At 42.3% G+C, this 6,166-nt stretch overlaps 1 long non-coding RNA gene across 1 annotated transcript; it reads right to left on the bottom strand.

Annotated features, from left to right (window-relative positions):
* Positions 1-3,127: 3,127 nt before the first annotated feature.
* On the bottom strand, positions 3,128-4,714 carry LOC147818319 (uncharacterized). The gene is made up of 3 exons (XR_015438098.1): positions 4,597-4,714; positions 3,897-4,073; positions 3,128-3,789 (listed from the first exon to the last, which is right to left on the bottom strand). It is a non-coding gene; the product is annotated as an uncharacterized LOC147818319 (long non-coding RNA).
* Positions 4,715-6,166: the final 1,452 nt, after the last annotated feature.

The raw sequence follows: 6,166 nt of genomic DNA, 5'->3' as shown, positions 1-6,166 counted from the left end.
TGTTAATCTGTGAGATGCCAGCTGATACAGTAGGACAGGGTGGGCTCGGCTCCCTTCATGCCTACCTGCTCACCAGTGCCAGTCTGTCCTCCCTGTAGAGACGCGGGACTTTGCCCTTCGATCTCTCTGTGCTCGGGCACAGGTGGCACTCAGTGTGCATCAACACCCCAGCCTCCCTGTGTTTGTCAGAGCTCAGACTGTGTGTGGCTATGTGCGTCTGAGCGAATGTGTTAGCCTCAACTTTGTCACAAGGAGGATAATCTCCCATTCCCCCCTGCAGGTGGTATTGTTTGTGTGTGTGTGTGTGTGTGTGTGTGTGTGTGTGGTCCAGGTATTACTCGTGTTGTGGGGACCTAAATCTGTTTACTCACATACACTCAACATTATGGGGACAAAAGAAAGTCCCCATAATGTAAATCATGAGATCTTCAGGTGAAGACATGTTTTAAGGTTAGATTTAGGTTTAGGTTCAGTTAAGGTTACGTTTAGTGGATGTGGTTAGACCGATGTGTTGCTGTGATGCTATATCAGGCAGATACTGACCTTGTATTAAGGCTTCAAAACTCTAAATTTTCAGCTCCTCTTAGCTCTACATTTTAGCCTCATGTTTATCCCATGTTTTTTGTTTTTTTATGAAAAAGTAAAATGACCAACTGTTTGTTTCCTGCCCAGCACCAAATAGAGACAGATATGTTTTACTGGAGTTGATTCAAATCAAACATGACCACGAATGAGTTTGGAATGAAGTCACCAAATTCACTTAGGTAAAAGGTAAAAGTGAATAAGGTGGAGGTACGTATGCACACATTCACACAACATACCCTCTTGTTTCTTCTAGTATATCATGAGTGGGCGACCCTGCAATAATCCACTTTATCGTATTTAAATAAATAGTGAGTAAAAATCAGTGAATCAGGGTGATTTGTGGTGTGATAATTGTTGAATTTAAAGATCCAAAAATACGATTATTGACCTTCATATATCCCATAACGTGCTGCAGAAATGTATGAGGGATGTATGGGTCTCTTCCCCAACACTCTCTGAGTTTAGGTAAAAGTCAAACGTAAAAACAGTCAGTGTTGGATATTTTCTCACTTCATTCTAACTGCATCAGTGTCACCGGCTGAACCCGTGCATGAACACAGGTGTGTGTGTGTGTGTGTGTGCACATGTGCGAAGTGTGTGTGCAGCTCAGCATCCTGTGGCTTCTCTCCATACCCGCAGTGCCTCGCTCAGCACAGCCTGTCCTGGCCATCTGCCACTACGGGCCCCAGGCAGCAGAGCTGTAGGCTGGGCATCGGGGCCCCCGCGGGCCGCTGGTGGTGCGGGGTACATGGAGCACAGCAGGGCCGGGCATCTCACTGTGTTCAATGAGGACTACACTGACTGATGGTATGATGTCAAGTTACTTATCATTATGTGCAATATTTGATTCACAGTTATTCAGGAACTACATGGCAATATATATATATATCAATATAAGCGGCTCAGTAGGGAATGGTGTGCTATGACTTTTCTTATTGATTCAAGTAACCATGGCGACGCAAATGGCGATAAAAGGCGAACAAATTCCCATAGAGAATGAATGGGGCGACATCATGAAAACAACCAAACCCACCCCTCTTTGGAGTTCTACTTCTGCGTCATATTTTGACATAGAAAAATGGTTGAAGCGTTAAACGGGTCGCAAGACTTCAGACTCTTTTGGGTCAAATCAGTATTTTGATTTTGTATTATGGTTTTCACAAAAGCATAGTTTACGTTTTGTGTCATTTTTAGACAGTTTCAGATTTTATAATGGGTGTGTATTGCACGGAATGTTCAGCGCCAGAGTGGATGACATCACACGCACTCTAACTGCCATCCCTGAAAACTTTCCTAAAAGAAAAATCAGACAAACTGTTTAAAATTCCATAATTTTCAAACTTCATTAACAATTTTTATATCAAAATGTAGAGATTTTTGTCCTGCATCACCCAGTTTTGGTTTCATTCTGATATCTTTTATGGTTTTTGAGGAAATCCCCCGTAAGTGCAGAGAGGGCTGTCCAAAGCTCCCATAGACACCCATGTTAAACTGAGCTCTGACGCTCTTGCCCCCAACAGAGTTGAGGGGAGGTTCTAAACTGCGATGAAACCTCAACCGTAATCTGTATGCACACATAAAAGATATCAATCTCTTTATTGAAGCCTTAGGATGGCTGTGGTGAGAAGATCTTTCCAATAGGACTTGTAGTTTTCCCTCTGTGATCTAATTTCCGGACACAAGTTTCATCTTAAAAGCTGTTATCTGCGGGGAGACAGAGGGAATTGTGTATGTATATTGTCCCCTCCTCCCCCTGGTGGCCACAGTCACCATAGCAACCAGTGTCTCAACAGGTGCTACTGACAGTAACTGATTCTGATTGGCTACTTAGACTCATTAACTCACACCTTTTAATTCAGGTATGAGAGCAACTCCAAGGTCAAAGCAGAGCTGATCAGTTTTATTTGGGACGTCGCCATCTTGGTTTTTTGGAGCCAGAGAAACCATATTTGGATGAGAGGGTGGAGCTGTGGAGGAGTGAGGGGTGGATCTGACCTGTTTCCCCGAGGACGCTAAGTACGCCCACCCGCATCAGCAACCTGACAATAACAGGCTCCTGGCTGAGCTGTGCCAGGTTATTATAACCATTATTTTTACATTTCGACTGTAATTTATACTTGTTACTAAATAAGATTCGTCCACCTCTCTGTATTATGCAAACTTGTCTTGTGACAGTGAAGTTCACCTGTACCTTCATTCACAAGTGTATCTTATTTTTAATTTGTCAGCTACCGTTGATTATAAATTGCACACATTCAATTCATCCATTTATTACATTCTTTTGTACACATCTCCAGTGGTGTTAATTGTTGAAATTAATGTAGTTTTAATGTGAAATAAAGTTTTTTAATTTGGTTATTATGGAGTGCATCTGGTATGAATTTTAACAGTTGCAGCAGCAGTTCCTGAATTTGTAATTAATCACAAGACTTTCTATGTTGCTTTAATCAACAACAATAGAAATGTTTAAATGTGGCCGTCCTTCAGTGACAATACAGGATCTAGAGATACTAGAAGGTTTATTTATTAAACACATTTTCAATGACAACAATGAAGTTCTGAATAAAACTAATGTACATGAGCTGTACTACACTGACACCTGCTTCACAATCTGAACTCAATGTTCAGTTCACACTAAAGAGTGTGTGAGGTGAACACATCCGTCTCTGAGGTCACAGCATCAGTGTCAATAATTATAAATAATGTCAATTAAAAGTTATAAATGAAGATAGAAAACGTTGTCCTGTCTTCTCTTCATCCCTTCCCTCCACAGTCTTTCCACCAACAGTCACAGTGAGACACACCTGCAATGTGAGTGAGGTCAGTGTCAATCCTTCTGGGTTGGACACACTTGCTGCAGATGTATGACGTTGGCAGCCGGAGGGTTTTTCCTCCAGGAAGCGGCCCCCGCTCTGCCACAGCAGCTTCGGGTCGCCTGCCTCTTCCTGTAGGCTCTGGTCCTGGGTACAGGTAGTCCAGGCAGAGGAGGTGGATGAACAGAAGAGGGGAGTGGTGCTGGAGCGAGGGGGGGTCCAACAGCCCTGGATGAGGGGCCATGCTGTTCATCGTTTGAAGGAAGAGGAGGAGGCAGACCCCTGCTGGAGGATCTAGGCTGCTCCTCCAGGACATTGAAGTTAAAGGACTGTCCTTGTCCCACCTGGACCAAGGACAGACCCTTTGCTGAAGGGAGAGTCTGGCCAGCACCTGGACACAGAGACAAACACAGACTGTTTTAGGATTTTCAGCTTTCATTAAAAGATAAATCACAGAACAGATTACAACACACCAACAGCTGTATGACAAACTCTTACCACTGAGTCCTCAATTCAATTCAAAGAGCTGGATGTTGGTCTGAGCCGGCACATTAGAGAACTAAGGATGTCCATGCAGTCTCCCTTCAACCAGATGAATGGAAACTAATGCGCTGCTCTGTACATGAGGTCCTCCTTCTGTTGCCACAGATCACTCAGTTTTCACAGTGTGGAAACCTTTCAAATGACAATAAAACACAAACACTTGAGTTAAGATGCGGTGGATCGCAGTTAATTACAAATATCGATCAGCTGTCAGGACAGGTGCATGAATGTCTGCTTCAGTTGAGGACTGGTTTGAGTATTAAATGAATAATCTTCTATATGACAAATATTTGTCTACAAATTTTATATACGTCACGTTATCTTAACTTGAACTATCACGACGTCTTGATGGACAATGTATTAACTGACATTAACGCTGCGCATTACACTAACGCAGATCACTTAAACTGGGTCACATGTGGAGAAACACAAACCAAACGTCGTTAGATTAACGTAGATTAAATTCACTTTTTTATTGGGCTTTGACTGAACACCTCCAGGGGCTAACCCAGGTTGACACAGGTTACCTGCCCAGCGGGGCCAGGTACCGTTAGCATAGCAATCGCTAAGTTATCAGCTAACGCTAGCACTAGCTGAACTGTGATATTAACAGGGAGGCTAATTTTGCCTAGTAAAGAAATAGGCTTGTACTTACCGGGAAAAAACTGAACCGCCGACTCCTCTGAGTGTCTAATAGAACAACTGGACGCCGAGCAAGACATTTTTAGGCAAACAACATGCTGGAGCTAACTTTGATGAACTGAAAACACAATGACAAATCAAATGTCGGACACATTGCTCTGACGTCATATCCGGATTATCAGGCAGGTGCCCCTGTGTGTCAATGAAGCAGTAGCCACGCACTAAACCCACCACTCTGTTTTAACGTCTATTTTCTTCTAAACAGGACCATAATTTGAAAAATGAACATCACGTTGTATTGAAGAAATACGTCAAACAAGCGATTCAGACCATAAACACATAACGAAAACCTTTACTGAGGTAACAAATCAAGTGAGCAGTAGGGTCATTTTCCTATGGACCTCAATACAATCGACTTCTTTTTGCAACCAGTGGAGTCGCCCCTTGATGGTCATTCTATACATTTTTACATACATATATATGTATTATATACATTTTTATATACAGTCTATGATTTCCCCCTGCAGCCTTTCAGCTGTCAGCTGGGACATTTCACACTTTTTTTTTTACAGCCACTCAGCTTCGGCTCAGAAGTGCGCAACCCCCTTTGTCCTCTCTTATTGGATAGAGCAGACGCCTATTTTCAAGATAGAATGATTGACAGCGGCAGCAGCCAATAGCACCGCTTTCTCTGAACTGAAAGAATTGCGTCATCCGTGTAACGACGATCTTTGCTGGGAGACCTCCATTTTGTAGCCAGTAAGCTAACGAAAACAAACATCCCTGCTGTGAGGAAGGGAAGGAGAGAAAATGTTTGAAATGTGGAGGGAACAAAATCGCTCGACCGTCTGCAATGTAATGGACGTGACAACATCATAACCTGGAATACTTTTATGAATAAACACTTTCTTGTTTTTTGTTTTCTTTTTGTTTTCCTGCGGACGCTATGGACTAAAGAATTATAATTAATGGAGGAATGGACAGATAAACCATCCTGACTTCTTCACAGGTATGATTGGCTGGTTTTGCTGGTTTATGATGCTGGTAAATATGAATAAATTATACTTATGTGCTCATGGTTACTGCAAAATGAACTGAATGTTTGAATTCTGGAGACTAGTATGTTTGTAAACGGGTGGCCGGCGACCCAGTGGGCCACAGTGCCGCAGGTTTGAGTTCCTAAAACCCGGAAATGAGTTAGCATTCTAGCTTTTCTTGTTTTATTTTTACTCTTTTTAGATGGCTGAAATAAAGTCTGTGGTTAACACAATCTCAAGACATTTTCACGTTTTATTCTGCCACGTAAAATATGTCAGTAAACTCCCCCGGTCATGATTTCTTTAAGCCATGTTTGTGTAAAAATTGCCTGTTGCTAACAAGTGTGTAAATGAGGTTACAGAGGTTGTAGGGGACATTGAAAGTCATCACATTGAGCATGAAAACCGATCTACCAGTCTCTATCAGTCCACATTTACTGCCTCTTTATGTTAATACAAAATGTTTCTAACTTCGTCAGGGGAAATGCTTTTGTAGAAGAGGTTGGAGTTAAATCAAACTACAAGTTGAAGTTTAGTGGTGGTGAT

This window comes from Seriola lalandi, unplaced genomic scaffold, assembly GCF_002814215.2.
Source record: "Seriola lalandi dorsalis isolate HSWRI2012SDOR001 ecotype SW California unplaced genomic scaffold, Sedor1 jcf7180002054646, whole genome shotgun sequence".
Taxonomy (NCBI): domain Eukaryota; kingdom Metazoa; phylum Chordata; class Actinopteri; order Carangiformes; family Carangidae; genus Seriola; species Seriola lalandi.
The sequence above is the reverse complement of the archived record's forward strand: the minus strand, read 5'-3'. Positions and strand labels throughout refer to the sequence as shown.